Source organism: Elgaria multicarinata, chromosome 9 (assembly GCF_023053635.1).
Source record: "Elgaria multicarinata webbii isolate HBS135686 ecotype San Diego chromosome 9, rElgMul1.1.pri, whole genome shotgun sequence".
Classification (NCBI taxonomy): domain Eukaryota; kingdom Metazoa; phylum Chordata; class Lepidosauria; order Squamata; family Anguidae; genus Elgaria; species Elgaria multicarinata.
This window is the reverse complement of record NC_086179.1, coordinates 15,155,652-15,173,140: the sequence shown is the minus strand read 5'-3', so window position 1 is coordinate 15,173,140 and position 17,489 is coordinate 15,155,652. Positions and strand designations below refer to the sequence as shown.

The 17,489-nt window shown below is 44.9% G+C and overlaps 1 protein-coding gene across 3 annotated transcripts in view; it reads left to right on the top strand.

The window, feature by feature from the left end:
* PDE3A (phosphodiesterase 3A) overlaps positions 1–17,489 on the top strand; it is a 326,281-nt gene that overhangs the window by 115,379 nt on the left and 193,413 nt on the right. Inside the window, exon 1 of one of the 3 annotated variants that reach the window (XM_063134781.1) lies at positions 7,174–7,243. The exons of the other annotated variants lie outside the window; for them this stretch is intronic. The gene's annotated coding sequence lies outside the window, so the exon portion shown is untranslated. Of the gene's footprint in view, positions 1–7,173; positions 7,244–17,489 lie in introns of those variants that run through there. 3 annotated transcript variants of the gene reach the window in all.

The following is a 17,489-nucleotide window of genomic DNA, read 5'->3' as shown; positions in this document are numbered from 1 at the left end:
GTCCGGGGGTCTGGTAGACCTCCCACTGCATCCAGGGCCCCAGACCCAGGTGCTCGCAACTTGAGCATGGACCCCTGCCCAAGCACTCACGAAGCCCTGCGATCAGCTCGGCAGCTGCCCATCCATGCACCAAAATAGCGCATTTCCTCCACCTGCATCAATGGCTACCACCGTTGACGCAGGAGGGGAAAGTGTGGGATTTCAGCGTATTGGGGTGTGTGTGTTAGGCAGCTGCTGGGCACTCGCCAAGCCATGGCTCAGAAGCGGCTTGTGCGGCCCATCGAATGGGAGTGGGTGGCGGTGGGCTGAGCACCCACAGGGTGAGTGGAGGCGAGCTTACCCGCCCCTAATAGATGGTATACAAGTACATGGAATTAGAAGCCACTTTGGGGCCCTCTCTTTCATTCTTCCTGTAACCATCCATGCTCATTTAAGGACTACGGGCACAAGACAAACAAGTAGTCAGGTAGACTTTGAGTGGAAACTCAAGGCAAGAGGACAAAGGTCGTCCAAATGGGAAGGAGAACTTTGGGGCAGGTAAGACCAACAAATTGGACAGTGACCAGAACTTCAGGTTGGACAGGTAGAATTATTTATTTATTTATTTATTTATATAGCACCATCAGTGTACATGGTGCTGTACAGAGTAAAACAATAAAATAGCAAAACCCTGCCGCATAGGCTTACATTCTAATAAAATCATAATAAAACAATAAGAAAGGGAAGAGAATGCACCAAACAGGCACAGGGTAGAGTAAAACTAACAGTATAAAAGTCAGATCAAGGTGAATCTGGAGGCTCAGAGTAGGAAAGAAACAATGCTCCCTTTGCAGTTTGATGGAATGGCTGTCGCAGATTGATGGAATGGCAGCTGAGGGAGACCCAGCGACAGAAAGACTCTCAACGAAGTCGATGGAATAGCCCTCTTCCCTTTACTGCCCCTGCTGCAGCCTGATGGAATGGCTGCTGCTTGGTGACAAGATGAGGCAGGAGTGGAACCAAAGGCAGCTAGTCTTTCACTAGAGCCGATGGAGTGGCTGCCGTCCTCTCCCTCTGCTGCAGCCTGATGGGATGGCTGCTGCTAGAGGGAGAGCCAGAGGCAACTGATCTGTCAGGAGAGATGATAAAATAGCCCCATTTCTCTTCTTCCCCTCTGCTCTGCAGCTTAATAGAATGGCTGCCACCATGTTACAGGTGAGGGAGAGCCTAGAGGCAGTCTCCCAGCAAAAACAAAGGAATCAGGCTTCTGAGGGGGGAGGTTGAGAGATTATTCTTAAAATCAGATCCACAGTTGGCAGTCCAGCCTCCCACAGGATAGAGAGAAGTGAAGAATTATCAATGCAAGTATAGTGACTCTTAAATATACATTTTCTCTACTTCCACATTGATTTCAGATGTCTTGGGAAAGTGGTGTTTCATTGCATGGGTACGCTGGCAAAACGCAACTGTGGTAGAAGCCTTTCAAAGGAAATGTAATTGAATAAAGGACATATTTTTGATTCCCTTCTGCTTTTAGTACAGTAAAGTCTTGCCTAAGCTGTTTATCCTGTTGGGGTTTCTTGTGCTTCTGCCTCACTTTTTCCTAATCCCCATGTCCCAGAGCCATGTTTTATAACTTATCCTTCAATAAAAATTAATACAAAGCCAGAATGATATACAATTATCACTCCATTGGTTATTATAACCATCCAGAACCCAATCACGCATATAAAGCGTCATACTAATTTAATTCCTAAACCTTGTGCCAGGAATAAGAGAGGTCAGCTGTTGTGTCTCATGTAGAGTCTATGTGATGTACAACTCTGGCCTAGCCTGCTTACAATACAGCTTGGCTGGATGCAAGTAACTTTGCCCTGTACCTTCATTGGACATAATTTAAGTATGCAGTCCTTATGCAAAGGTGTAACAGAATTGGCTTTTCCAGAGTTGGCTGCTCTCTGAGAAAGCTGTCCGTTGTATCTCCCCAGGAGTTCCTGTTCTGAGCTTGCTTACTTGCTTCCAATCCAGAAACACCAAAGGCATGGCTTCTCTGAGGGTGGATATGCCCTAGTCTTGCACACTCTAAAAGAGTGCCTCCCGAACTGTGACCCTCTAGATGTTATAGGACTATAACTCCCATCACCCCGACCAGTGGTAATGATGGCTTGGGATAATGGGAGTTATCATCCAACAGCATCTGGAGAGCCACAGATTGGCCTCTGCTATGAAAACAGTGCTGTGGTTCAGATATGACCCAAAGCCCTAGTGTAGTGTTCTGAGTGTGAGCCTTGGGTTGTATCAGAACCACAGCACTGTTTTCATACCAGAGGCTACCCAATCTGTGGCCCTCCGGATGCTGTTGGACGACAACTCCCATTATCCCAAGCCATCATGACCACTGGCCGGGGTGATGGGAGCTATAGTCCCGTAACATCTCTTCCCTCCTCCTTTTTACACAAGGGAAAGAATTTTAAAACCTCCATCAAACCACAATTTGCTATTACGTCCATGTACCACAATTCGTTCAGAAATCAGGATGCTAAACCGTGGTTTAATCCTGCTTCGCTTGCACTAATTTGAACGAGCCACTGCCGAAACGTTTTATACCTCATGCCTCCACTCATTCTCATAACTAAATCATGGTTTAGCAGTGCCTGTTAAAATGTCTGAAGGTATGTCGTCAGGTAGGTGTGGGCAAACTCACTCGTGTCCGACCTGTCGGACCCCCGCCCTGCTGCCGCCACTTCTGCTCATTGGGCCCTGCATGCTTCTTTTGAGGCTCATCTTGGCCCAAAGAGGGCTCGGCAGCCACCCACCCTCACTGCCGAAATTGCGCATTTCCCCCGCTGCCTAAATGGGTCCTTTACAGCGGCCATCCCATCCCATCCCAGGCTCTCCTTCTAGCAGCAGCCATCCCATCAGGCTGCAGCAGAGGTAGAGGACGGCAGCCACTCCATCAGCTCTAGTGAAAGACTAGCTGCCTTTGGTTCCACTCCTGCCTCATCTTGTCACCAGCAGCTGCCATCCCATCAGGCTTTACAACGGTGGAGTTAGAATGTGCAGTTTTGGCAGTGAGGGCAAATGGCTGCCAGGCACTCATTGGGGGCTCTTGAGCGCTCACACTGTGGTCGCTCAACTGGGTCTGGGGAGGCAGACATGGGGGAATCCATCGGACTCCCAGACTTAGTTGGGCGCTCGTGACATCCCTACAGGGAAGCCATCTGTGGCATAACCTCAGACTTTTAGGCTTTTCTTCAGGGTTGTCATGAAAGAAAAGGCTCAGTTCAGACAAGACGTTTCTTAGCGGTGGTTTTAGAATTCCACGGTGGAGTTTTTACTTCACCGTTGAGAAATATGTTGTCTGGTGGGAAAAGTCCACCCCATGATGGAGGGTTTTTTGGGTTTTTTTGGAAAACACTCCACGCTGAATATCCACGCTGTGCAGAGGAGTGTTCCTGCAGAACCGTTGTGTGGTGGGCTCCGTGGAGTTTTCTGTTGCATTGCGTTGACTTTTCCCACTGGCTACAGAGTTCCCTGGCAAGAGCAGTGAAAGGAGTGAGTGCTGTTCTAGGAGAGCCCCAGGAATTATTTTTGCAGCAATGGCTGATGGCATACCATCGGGAGGACCAGGGGAGGAGAGAGGATGGAGGAACTATCAATCAAATGTTGCAAAGGTTTTTACTGAACTCCATGGTAGCCCACAGTCGCACAACGGTGGAGTTAGAACGTGTTGTGTGAGTAGCACCCCCTAAAAACTCTACCATTGAGTGGAATTTTCACACTGTGTTGATTAACGTGTTGTCTCAACTGAGCCAATGAAACTATCACCTGTAGTGCAATCCCATTCATGTCTACCCAGAAGTAAGTCCGTTTGATTTCAGCAGGATGTATTCCCAGGCAAGTATGTATAGGACTGCAGCCTGAATGACAAAGGCTAGGAGATCCACGTTTCTCACTATAGTGCTTCCAATTCCATCCTGTCTTTTTTTTGAAAAGGGTTCTGCAAAAAGAAAGAGAGGGGGAAACGCCTCTGAAATGCATTTACCTTTGCTGTGAGTTGCTCTTTCATTTTCCGTACTTTGCTCCTTCGTTTTCCCTACCCGCTCCAGTACTCTGGTTTAATAAAAGGCCTCCGTCTTCGTTGTCGTTTGGTACGTGCTCGAAATAAAAGACAGGAAGGGAGGCAGCAGCCTTAACGACACCCTCATCTCTGTGTTTTTTTTCTTTCCAAAAGTTGAGCATGGCATAAAATCACTTGGTGCCGTGAACGACTGGAATCAATGTCAATCATTTAAACACTGAAAAAACAGTTACCACTGTAAGAACCTTCTCTGATGTGTCTTCCCTGTTCTCGGACAATCCATTAGGTTTGTTTCTTGTTACCATAATGAACTGATTGGGCAGCCAGATAACACCACAGTCATGGCTGGCTCCAGGTTTCAGGGCCCTGGGCGACATGCCTTCTGGTGCAGCCTTTCACACATCAGTGGATCAGCTTATCTGATGGTGGCAGCAACAGTGCCCTGGGCAGCTAGGTCCACCTATGATTTTAATTTGTCACTGTGCAAATCCATTGATTTCAGTTTCTCAGTTTCAGATTGTCTCTGTTTCTCCTTTTTCTAACCTTAAATTCGTTTTGACTTGAACTTTGAGAACCCCTCTGCTCTTAAATTGGGTTCATCCTAATCTTTGAGATATTTTATTTTTCATGTTCGCATGAAAATTCGTGAGTAGCTTTTGTGCAATTTCTCCCGACGCAGGCACTTTGGCATACCTTTTTTTTTTGGGGGGGGGGGCTAATTTTCACTTTTTCTTTTCTTTTGCAAGCCATTGTCCTAACATAATGAATTTCCCCAAGTCTATGCATTTTTGTATGTAGTTTTGGATTGGAGAACGCCATTGCAAAATTTGGAGAAGTGCGCGCTTTGACAAATAGCAGAGTTTTGGTTTGCACAGTTAAAGGTTTCAAGCTGAGGTCTTTCTCTCGCTGTTGGAGAAGCCGAGGAACTACAGAATGCAAAGCATCTGCATTATCAAAATGGCCCCTGCCCTTGCATTGTCAGTGGGGGGAAATCTGTAAACACTCCACTGAGCCAGTCAACACATGTAGAAGAGGTTTGGGGAGGGGGTGTCCTGTGTTGTCTCCGTTAACTGTTCTCTTCCCTAGTGGGTTGTCCTGCTTCCTATATTGAGAATGATGACTTCCTCTCCAGCGATAACAGGGTGATTCCACCCCACTTTAAACAAAGCACTGGTTTAATGCATGCGTTACTAGTTTACTGGCTTGTCCCTTTGGCATTGCTCAAATTAGTTCAGTGATAATTTGGGAAGAGGAGCTGCAGTTTTAGCAACCTTGTATACAGTAAGAGGTTGGTAGCGATATACTTTTAGGATACTTGGCCTTGATCTGCATCTGCTGGCTTCCCATTATTGTTGTCTGTTTGGTTAACAAGCTAAGGGATCTCTTTGGACTACTAAACAAAGAAGTGTACAGTGCAGCCTTTGAACTTTTTTCTTTTTAAATTGAAACCAACCCACAGAGATGGAATTAAACTTGAGAGGCTGGTTGCCTTTCAAGTGCAAATGAAGGAGAGCCTTTGCCCAATAGGACTGGATGCTTACACAACACGCAGAGGAATGTTTATATGGCGGCGAAAATCAGCGCCCGATAGCGGAATATCAACAGACACTTCATTTATTTAGTGCCCTGGCTTAAGAGGAGAGAACAATATGTTTTATAACATAATTGTCTGCATGGGAGCCTTATCTTATCTTCCTGTGGGCCGATTTTATGGTCTTCCTATTGAAGTTGTGTCAACTGGAAGCAAGATTGTGGAGAGACTGTTTCTTCCCTTTTTTGACGTTGGAAGGTAGGTCGATGGAAAAGGACTCCTAACCAAATGTTACTCTAAAGTACCACCCAAGCACCTTTATAACCCACAGGGAGAGGCAATCCTAGCTGAGTGTGATTTACTGAACAAACTCGTGAATTATTGATCCAAGGTCGACCATTTTGCTGATAAAAGTCCCATCTGTGAAAAAACACACACACACAGCCTCCCACTTCTTTGGTGTCATTGTCAGACAGAGCCCACTTTTTGTGACCAAACCTGGTGGATATTTCTGAACCTATGGCATGGTAAGTTTTTAGGTTCTTTCAGGATCAGGGACTTTATGGGTCTCTTGGCATTCTCACAACTGAAGCACACAGGAGTATAGGGGCTCACCAGGAAGAAAAGCCCGTTTCCTGGATTGACAGATATACTCCCGTGAGGAGGAATGACAGAGCTCCAGGGAAAGCTCTACTTTGTTGTAGAGTGAGGGAATTAATTTTCCTCGACAATGGAAGACGGTAGAAGCCATTCTGAAAAAAGGCCTTCTAGGGAGGGCAAGATACTAGACTGGAGAAGGTTTTGAAAATAATGCCAGGAACAAAGGCAACTAGAGTTCTTCCCGAAGAGGCAAAATCAAGGATGTGAGTTTCAGTGATAGGTTGGACAGGCTGCACTTCTGTGAGGTCATCCAAGTTCTGCCAATCAAGGAGTGGTTTGTACAGCTGCTCTCCTTTGTGAAGGGCTGCATTCTGCAGGTGAGTACAGTAGCCAACCAGAGGTGCATATTCACTGACGAAATCTCCCCTCACGGGAGGGCGGAGCCAGATCAGATTTTCAGATTGTGATCATGCTGGATGGGGGAAATGGCAAAAACAGAAGATTTAGCATTAGGAGATGTAACACGGTGCTGGAATCGTCTCTGTAGGGAGTTGAGAATAAAGGAGGTCCAGATATAGAGGCTGAAGCAAGTGTGTATGCATGTAGCACCTGGTGAAACTCCCTCTTCATCACAACAGCTATAGCTGCAGGAGCCCTGCCTCTTGATGAGACAAAAGAGGGCAGGGCTCCTGCAGTTTTAACTGTAGTGATGAAGAGGGAATTTCACCAGGTGCTGCATGTATACAAATGACACCTGCTGAAATTCCCCTTTCAATACAACTGTTAAAGGTAGAGGAGCCCTGTCCTCCTTTTTCATATGGTCACCCCAATTTAATGTCTCACTTTTGAGCCTCAAATAGGAGTGTATCTTCTTACCTGAAAATCATCACATTTGAGCTGTGATCCGTTTGTGTATCTTGGCCATCTGTTTTGTTTTTAAAATAAGCTGCATAGGTTTGCTGTGTCCGGGTATCCACTCAGTGTATGTATATATGGAAATACTTATGTGTATATGAACAGAGCCCATATCCACATGGTCAGAGTTGGATGTTGTAAGTAACACTCTTAAAAATATCATTTAATGGTCTTTTGCCTGAAACTGTTGTTAATGTTACAGCCAAGCCAATACACACACATGCACACACCCCACGTAAGTACACACAGCCTGCTTAGGTCTTAGGTTTTCTTGCCAGGCTTGCATTTCAACAACTTTTGGAAGTTAACCATTGACTAGGCTTGTAAATTGGGATTCACCTAGTTGTCTATGGTGAGTAAGATCAACCTTGGCAGGAGTAGGCAGCTTCACACATTTATTTGTCTGGTGAAGAACCTGACCACATCTGTGTTCCTGCATGTTGCACAGGATTCTGGGACACATTCCACATCATGTCAGGTATGTATAGGGTGTTGGCCTACCTGCTGTCCTTCAACAATGAATCATGGCAGGAAAAGATAGGAAATGGCAGACGTGTTGTCTGTTGTCTAACTTCTCTGCCATTCCTGATAGTTTGCTTATAACCATTGAGGAACATCACAGTTTCTTGGGACACACTCGGTGTTACGGTGGCCACTTCCGAATGGCTAAAAAAGAGGAATTCCACCATGAAAAAAGGACACCGATTTGCATAAAGTTTACATATGTAGAGATGCATAATTAATAATTACGATAATTAATAATTATGATAATTCAAATAGAAATACAGTATATTTCACCATAGTGTGAATGACTAACCAGGTGACCTATGTGCCTTGCTTAAACTGATGTCCAGGTGTTGTTGATGGGCAGTTTCAATGCCCAGCTCTTCCTTTGGAGGATTCTTTATCTTTAAAATGGACTTGGGGTGGATAGCCCTTTAAGTCAAGGACTGTCCTTTGTAAAACATGACACATGGCATATGGCCAAAGATGATAAACCTAGGTATGTTTGAGCAGGTGAACTAGTAACCTTTGGTGGCTTATTTCTAATGCTGCCATTGACATTAATCTTTGTTTAGATTTCAGCTCTAGCCTTTGGTGTTTCAAGAACAGTACAGAGGTTTACAGGTAGTGAGAGCATAAACATTTCTGTTGTAGGATCTTTCTAGTCTAGGTGATGGCCTGTCAAAAGCCTATGGAAAGCCCACAAGCAGGACATGACAATGATAAACAAGATGTCACTGCTTGTCCCCAACTCCCACTAATTAGCTATGTGGACTTCATTTGCTATTTGTGACACAGAGTTGTAGCAGAGTCAGTGTGCTGTAGTGGTTAGAGTATTGAACTGGGATTTGGGCGATCTGGGTCCTAGACGCCGCTCTGCCATAAAGCTCACTGGGTGATTTTGGGCCAATCACTGATTCTCAGCCTAACCTACCTTGTTGTGAAGTTAAAATAGAGAGGAGGTTAATCATTTATGTCGTGTTGTGAGGATAAAATGGAGAGGAGATGGATCATGTACATTCCTTGGAGGAAAGATGGGATAGAAATGTAACAAATGAAATAAAATACTGTCCCTGCAACAGTATTGGATTGGAAAGCAAATGGGATCTTCTTTTTGCCATCTCTGTTCTAGATCACACAAGAGTTGCACATTACTACTAAATTGGGACAAATTAATGCTGAAGGTAGATGTAAGATATTGCTGGGAAGGGGGGACATTTCATACGTGATGGAAACCAAGAATAGAACATAATAAGCGGGGTTGGAAAACTGTGTGTTTGGCTTAAGGATAGGGCTGTTAATATTTTTAAAATAAACTCAGATTCGAAACCTTGCTTCTTTCTGAGCAATAAAGATACCGCTCGGTTAATTATTACACAGAGCTCTGTGAGTTCTTTGAGAACTTTTGGGTGTTCCTCATAAAGTCTCCCAGTAATATAACAGGCTTGTCATGTTCTGTTGCTTTTATATCATAATATGCGTGCACTGTGGTTGTTCTGTTCTTGTTTTATGCACCTCTGCTTTCAGGCAAAGATTACACTGCAGAAGACCATGGTTGTTTGCTAGGGCACTTGGCTTAGCTTTCAAACAGAATCCCAGAGAATTGTAGGTGTCTTTGACAAGAAGAATTGGAAATGGCGGCCCATGTAATGGTGCGCCCATCAGTTCTAAATCTTCTTCCCCTGCCAACGCACAGATACAGTTGCTGTGTGCAAATGTACAAATTAATTGTGGGGGCAGGCTATCAGTTTGTGTACTCCGTCTCTGCCCCTTTCTCTTTTGTATGTACAATGCCCTCCACTCCCTTTTGCCCAGGTATCCATAACTGTCCGCAGCCCAGATTATTTATTTATTTATTGCATTTATATACCACCCCATAGCCGAAACTCTCTGGGCGGTTTACAGAAGTTTAAAACAGTAAACATTAAAAACAAATATACAAAGTTTAAAAACATAAAAAGCATAAAAACAACAGTATCCGTATAAAAACAGCTATTCTAGGGTCTGTTAAAAACAAACAAACAAACAGCATATGTTGTTAAATGCTGTTAAATGCCTGGGAGAAGAGAAAGGTCTTAACCTGGTGCCGAAAAGATGACAATGTTGGCACCAGGCGAGCCTCCTCGGGGAGATCGTTCCGCAATTGGGGGGTTACCACTGAAAAGGGCCTCTCCTTTGTTGCCATCCTCCAAGCTTCCCTTGGAGTAGTGTACAGGTAGGTTCATGATGGGGGAGGCATTTGTGGTCCTGAGCCGTGTAAGGCTTTATAGGTCAAAACCGGCATTTTGAATTGGGCTCGGAAACGTATAAGCAGATGATGATAATGATGAGAATGTAAGCCTATGCGGCAGGGTTTTGCTATTTTATTGTTTTACTCTGTACAGCACCATGTACACTGATGGTGCTACATAAATAATAATAATAATAATAATAATAATAATAATAATAATAATAATAATAATATTCTGCCTTTTTCCCAGTACTGGGACTCAAGGTGATTTACAAGATTAAAACATGTACAATTAAAAGATATAAATTACAAAAGTTAAAATATAATTAAACCTACAGTAAAATTAAAAATATGTTAATTAAAAAAAAACAACCCAGTAGCAGATTAAAAGGGGAGGGGGGGATTAAAAAGTTCATTGGGATTCTCATAACCTTGCCTTGAGAACCTGGTTTTAATCAGGGTACTTAAAACAAGTCTTTTTGAAGAGGGACTATGGAGCATATTCTTTGCAGACAGAAGGTGCCACGTTCTGTCCCTGATAATGTCAGTTAAAAGGATCAGATGTTGGGTGATGGAGAAGACCTTTTCTCTCCCTGAGATGTGGAATAGTTGCTGCCTGTCCAAGTACATACTACTGGCCTAGATAAGAGGTGGGCAACTTTTTGCCCTCCAGATGTTTTTGGCTTACAATTCCCATGATTCCACACCATTGATATGGCAGCTAGGATTGATGAGAGTTGCCCAAACATCTGGAGGGCCACAAGTTGCCCACCCCTACACAAGATGGACAAACAGTCTGATCTGTTTCATTTTTTTTAGGAGCGAAGAGAGCTTCTACTAGAAGCAGGGCCAAATACCCTTAACACTGCATTCATCCAGCAACAGCCCTGAGGCTGGAGCGTGGGAGGCTGAGGCCTACACCTGCATTCAAGCCTAGGACTGTGTAGTAGAGTGACCCTATGAAAAGGAGGACAGGGCTCCTATATGTTTAACAGTTGGATAGAAAAAGGAATTTCAGCAGGTGTCTTGTACGTATGCAGCCCCTGGTGAAATTCCCTCTTCATCACAACAGTTAAAGATGCAGGAGCCCTGCCTTCTTTTGTATCTAGTCACTCTAGTATAGGATTAGAGTTAGGTGGGTTTTTTAGGGGTTTTATTGAAAGAATTGTCCACCTGGCAGCACGCTACCTAACTCTGACTCTATACAAGTGTTAAAGCTGCAGGAGCCCTGCCCTCTTGTCCAGCGTTACCAATGGTCAGGGACACTGGAGTGTGTATTCCAAAACGTCTGTAGGGGACCAAGTTGGGAAAGGGTGCAACAGAGCATCAAATCCTTCTGAATGATGTGCAGTTGCTTGGAATGGTAACACTTTTTTGAAGTGGTTTTTGTCCTACCTTATGAGCCGTTCCCATGGGGTGTGCTGGGTGACTACTGCTGTATCCTTTAGGGTACCAAGTTCCATCTTGCACACACATGTGGTGGTGGAGATCATTGATCATTTGAGAGTACAGTGCGATCAACGTACTGATGATACCCAACACCCAGGGCTTTGGCTATGGGGTGGTATTTAAGTGTATTATTTATTTATTTATTGTTTTTACACCTGAAAACACAGGAGCAAGTTCAAATCCTCCAAGACAATTCCCGGAGATTTGCTCTGGGCTTGACGGAAGCAAACAAATCAAAACTGAAACTTGTCAGACAGAAACTATATTAGCTGATAAATCTGGTCACTTGGGGATGACTTGCCATCGAAAGTTTCATGTTCTCCCTGAAGTTTCAGATTTACAGGACAGGTATGATCCTTCTTACCTGATGCTAGTGTGAAGATATATTTGTTTCCCTAATGAGTAACAGTGCTGTTGTTCTTTTATTCCTATTTAAATTGGAGTTTCAGTGTTTTCAGTAGACTTTTCTTTTAAGCTGTGCTTTTTTCAAAGTATGATGTTGATAGGATTCTCTGTGCCTCCACCCCCACCCCGGCCATCCTTTTTGGGTATGCCACCTTGTGTGATTCATGAATAGATGTATCCAACTCAGTTTATATTAGGGAAACTAGTGTAAAGAAAGAAATGCACTCTTAATGTGGAAACTCTGTCACGGACAGGGAGCTTGGATACCCAGTGTTATTGTTCCAGTCTTGTAAAAGCTCACCAAAGCAGAGGAGAGACACATGTTCCTTTCTGTCCAATAAAAGCAGGACCCATTCGGCATGATATACCTTTTGGCACGTCCAGGAAAGGGGGAAGGTTCCAGGCTTCAAGCTGTCCCTTCCTTTTCCTTTAAAAAAAGAGGAAGTAACAGTAGTTTTGCAGTCAGCCAGTAGCTTCTACAAGGGGAAAGATATTTAGTACCCAAACTGATGAATTCGGCAAAGTGGAGGAAACGATTCCTGATGACAACTAATATATAAAACATGCCTCTTTCTTTCTTTCTCCTCCTTCTCCTCCTCTCCTTTGTCTTCTTCTTCAGCTGTGACAAACTGCTGGTGTTTCAGGGTTATCATGTAAACAGACACACTAGAAGGGGATCTGGAGGCCGTATCTTTTCAAATCCAGAGACTCAGAAAGGCAACACCGGTAATTGGTTCTGCATGTGCGCCGTGTTTTTGTTGGGAAGAGGGGCCAAACCTTCTATGTAGGCTGCATGTGTGTTGGAGTTGAGTCTCTGGGCTAGCTTGTTCCCACCAGCGGTTTGCAGAAGATTAGGAATCCAGAGGCACAGCTGTGTGAACTAAAGATCCGATAAATAACATCAATAAGCGAATTAGCTTGCTATTTATGCTTCGTGTTTTGAGTGACGTCTGGGTTTTTCCCATAGCCTGTTTTCTTCTTCAGATTCAGCAGCGTCTGCTTTCTGAAAGGGGAGAACTGGGGGGAGTCAACAGTAGGTCCCAAGGAATTATATGCCTGGACAGTCCCACAAGGCTTTAGGCTATTTGTCCAGAAGTGCTGAGGCTCTGCCTAGCTGCCCCATGTGGTAAACGGCCAGGATTACAGGTTGGATCATTTCCCTAGATAGGAAAAGGTAGGGTGACCATATGAAAAGGAGGACAGGGCTCCTGTATCTTTAACACTTGCATAGAAAAGGGAATTTCAGCAGGTGTCATTTGTATATATGGAGAACCTGGTGAAATTCCCTCTTCGTCACAACAGTTAAAGTGCAGGAGCTATACTAGAGTGACCAGATTTAAAAGAGGGCAGGGCACCTGCAGCTTTAACTGTTGTGATGAAGAGGAAATTTCACCAGGTTCTCCATATATACAAATAACACCTGCTGAAATTCCCTTTTCAATACAACTGTTAAAGATACAGGAGCCCTGTCCTCCTTTTCATATGGTCACCCTAGAAAGCTTCCCAGGTAATTCTAACCACCCAGGATTGGCCACTGGTTCTCCTCAACAGGAAGTGCTATCAAGGTTTCCTGTTCAGGCCTGGATTTTACCTGGGCAAATTAGTCACCACTGATTTTGGTCACTTGTTTTCTTGCTTCTGATTCTTGGGTTGTTCTCTTGCTTGACACTCCTGGTTCTGACTCTCTATGGTTCAGCTCTGACACTTCCTCAGGAGGTGTGCCATATTTAAAAGTATGAGTGAGAGAGAGAGTTACTGTAATGCATCTACACGACAGGTGTAGCCCCTGTGCCTTCAGATGGCGTTTGCCTGGAGTTGGGCAGCAGCTAGCAGTGCATTGTGGGAAAGGGCGGTAACAGTGTAAGCAACGTTCTGTGCCATAGTCTTGCCTGTATTCTTACTATTCCTGTTAAGGTGAGCCACAAGCGTCTGGTGCCAACCCTGCAAGGTTGCTCACCTCCCTGAGTTTCAAGGAGGAACTAGTTTTCCATGAACAGAAACCAGGAGTTGCTTTGAGTTAGGTCTTATTAGAACCTGATGTTTGGTCCTGGGTTGTATGGAGTAAGTGTCCTTGACTTAATGCCCTCCAGACGTTTTGGATCATCAACCCCATCATCTCTGGCCATTGATTATGCTGGCTGGAACTGATGGGAGCTGTAGTTCCCCAGTTGGGAAGGGCTGGTATGGTGTAGTAGAATGTGGCTGCTCATATGCAGAACTCATTTCCTTCTCTAAGGAATGATCAAAATAGGCTTTAAGCCTCCCTGAGGGTTTTTTAAAATCCATATCCAGCAAGTTTTCCTTTATTTTTCTTCATTTTTACTCTAGAACAGGCACGGGGGGGGGGGGGCAATCTACATCAGGACCTTGTGTGTGGGGTGGATGTGTAGGGGGCTTTTAAGATCTGGATCTCTCCCTCCTGTGCTTAGATTAAAAAATAAAAGGCAGGAAAGAGAAGATGTAGCTGCTAGATACGGAGTTAAAGTAATGTCTCTTTTGGCCCATACAATTCTTCAGAACTTGTGTCTGAATACAAATCTCCAAATCCAACTTGAATTTAGCGTTAGGAAAAATCCAGTACCATTTTACCGATATCTGGAACCCTCTTGAGAAATTTCACCGGTCTTATTGAAACTCCTTGCCCCCCCTCCCACATTAGAAGGATTGGTGGCCCAGCTACGCCCCTATCTGGACAGGGATAACCTAGCTTCAGTTGTCCATACTCTAGTAATCTCCAAATTAGATTACTGCAATGCCCTCTACATGGGGCAGCCTTTGAAGATGGTTTGGAAGCTGCAGCTTGTGCAAAATGCGGCGGCCAGATTGATAGCTGGTGCAGGGAGGTCTGAGCATATAACACTGATTCTGGCCCACTTGCATTGGCTGCCTATACGTTTCTGAGCCCAATTCAAGGTGCTGGTTTTAACCTATAAAGCCCTACATGGATTGGGACCGCAATACCTGATGGAATGCCTCTACCTGTGCACTGCGCTCAACATTTAAGGTCCTCCTCCGAGTGCCTACACCGAGGGAAGCTCGGAGGATGGCAACAAGGGAGAGGGCTTTTTCAGTGGTGGCCCCCCGACTGTGCAATGATCTCCCCTGCTGGATCAGACTGAGGGTCCATCTAGTCCAGCAGTCTGTTCATACAGTGGCAAGTACCTGTTGACCAGGGAACCACAAGCAGGTCATGGTGCAACAGCACCCTCCTACTCATGTACCTTAGCAACTGGTGTATATAGGCTTACTACCTCTAATACTGGAGGTTGCACTTAGCCATCTGGACTAGTAGCCATTGATAGCCTTCTCCAGGAATTTATCCAAACTCCTTTTAAAGCCATCCAGATTGGTGGCCGTCACCACATCTTTAAATTCTTCAGGTACCTAGTTGAACAATCTTCCCAGTTTCACTTGAAACTTTGCTTTAGGCAACGTTTCGTAGCATTGCACACTTGATATCTTATACAGTCTGTCTCTCTTTTGGACCCACTACTGTCTTAAATCCTGCCGGTATTGTCGCTTGAAGTAGCACGTGCCCAGAATCTCTGTAAACTGCACGGGTCAATGACCCTTGTTTTCAGAAGGGAGTCTTGGCACAAAGTGAGGAAATAGAATTGTGGTCAGCACCTCTTGTTTCTGTGTGACACACACACACACACACTGTGACACATACATGATAATCCCCCCTAGCCTTACTGTGTCATGTGTGCACACATACGGCACGTCCGTTAAATGGAGTGTAAAGATATTACCTACTCTGCGTTTTGCTTCTGCCCATAGGTATAAATAGCGCAATGACGCTTTGCACTCCCCAGACTCTGCGTGTCTCATTCATGCAGTACATCTCCTTTCTAGGTCACAAAGCTTTGAAGATCATAAGTAAAGCAGTATCAGCCATGAGACACCGAAGATTATATACACACACACACACACACATCCAGAGAACGGTGCACATGTGAGATTGCTTCTGGAGCAATAAGTCCCAAATGGTGTGGTGGAGTGCATTAGTGTGCCACAACAAACACGTGTATGGCTAAATGAGTCTCCTGTGAATCCAAAGGTCGTGCCCCCCCCCCCCACACACAGAGCTTTCCTACAGCATCTCTCCCTGAATTCTGTAGCTTTGTCTCCTTCCAATAAACATGGAGTTGTTACTTATTTCTTTATTCAGTTTATATCCCACCTCGGTGCTGTACCGTGGTTCTGGCCATACATTTTATCCTCACAACAACCCTGTGAGGTAGGTTAGACTGAAGAGTCAGGAACTGGCCCAAAGCCACCCAGCGAGCTGTATGGCTAAGTGGGGATTGGAATCTGGGTCTCCCCAATCCCAGTCCAACACCCTAACCACAACACCACAATCGGCTCTCAAAAGTTATCCATTAGTTTAAAATAATATTTATTTGCAAATTTCATTTTCTACCCAAAGGCAATGAACAATTTAAACGTACAGTTGTGCCTGATAACAAGATAAAATGCAATGCAAGTTAGTTATTTGTTTCATTTATTTGTGGAACAGGTTAATATACCAAAGGTGTGTCATTTAGATCTTCAGAGCAGCTCACAAAAATGTTTGAATTGCATTATTTACAGTCTCAGCAGGGTCAGGGTTCCACATATATATTTTCCACTCTGGGAACAGTCTCCGTCACCTAGGGCCGGTCCCACCAATTGCCAGAGTGAAGCAGTCCTCTCAGGCAGCATGTGCTGAGGGAGGGGGCAGCAAGATATTGGGAGACAGAGCTGTGTGCCATCTGGCTTGGTCAGTTCGTTTTGTACATGGAATGAGAGCGGGCGCCATCTTGTTCTTTGCAAAATGTCTTGGGCCATCCCTTTCCACACCCTCCACTTGGTGTCTGCTCAGGTTCTGTCTGAGTTGACCTTGCTGATGGGTCGAAAGGAAGACCCTCCCCAGAAGACCCGGTGCCTTCAACCTAAGCAGATAACGGTGTTAAGGCTCAGAGACACACTTGACAGCATGGTTCACAAGTTCTTAAAAGTACACACACACCCCTCTGGTCACCCAACAAAGCACACCCTCTATCACTAAACTCCCTTCCCTCAAAGATATGAACCTAGGTGCCTCGCCAATCTCCTCTATCACGTGAAAGAACAACGGAGGACTTGTGTTCCCACTGTGTGAGCTTTCTCAGAACTAAGGTCAGAGGGAAACCTCTAGGGACGCACTTCAGAGATGGAGGTGGCTGGCAGAGCGGCTACCACAGCAGAGGACCACAGCTGCTTCCACTTCTTGTCTTGGCAGCAATCTCTCCAGACTGCCATTGGGGACCGAAAGAATCTAAAAAGAGTCCTGTGTAAGCTGACCTTCCCTGGGAAGGGTCAGCATGGCTGCAGCACAGACTGAGGTTCCCACCTTTTGGACTCGGAGCTATAAATACCCGTTGTACTTTTTAGTCAGTGGGCTTTGCAGTGTTTGAGTTTCCATCAACCAATGTTCCCTTGAAATACATCGGGGTGGGGTTAGGGAGGGGGTGGGGAGGAGGCCTAAGTGGCAAAGGGGGGGGGTCTGGGCTCTTGTTTAAAATAGAATGAAACAGCACAAAATTGGGCTAAGTCCCAGTGTAGTTATTGACTTGTGACATTACCAGATGAACAAATCAGCGTTCAGCCATTCTCTTTGTCTTGGTAAATCTAAGAGGAAAGTGGGGCAAGGAGTCTGGTTTGTTTTAACAAGCACTAAATCACAGATCTGTTAGCAGAACCTCGACCCTCCGTCCCACCTTGGGACCCTCTCGGCCAGAAAGTAACCTCAACGTAAGCCGTGTGTGGACGTG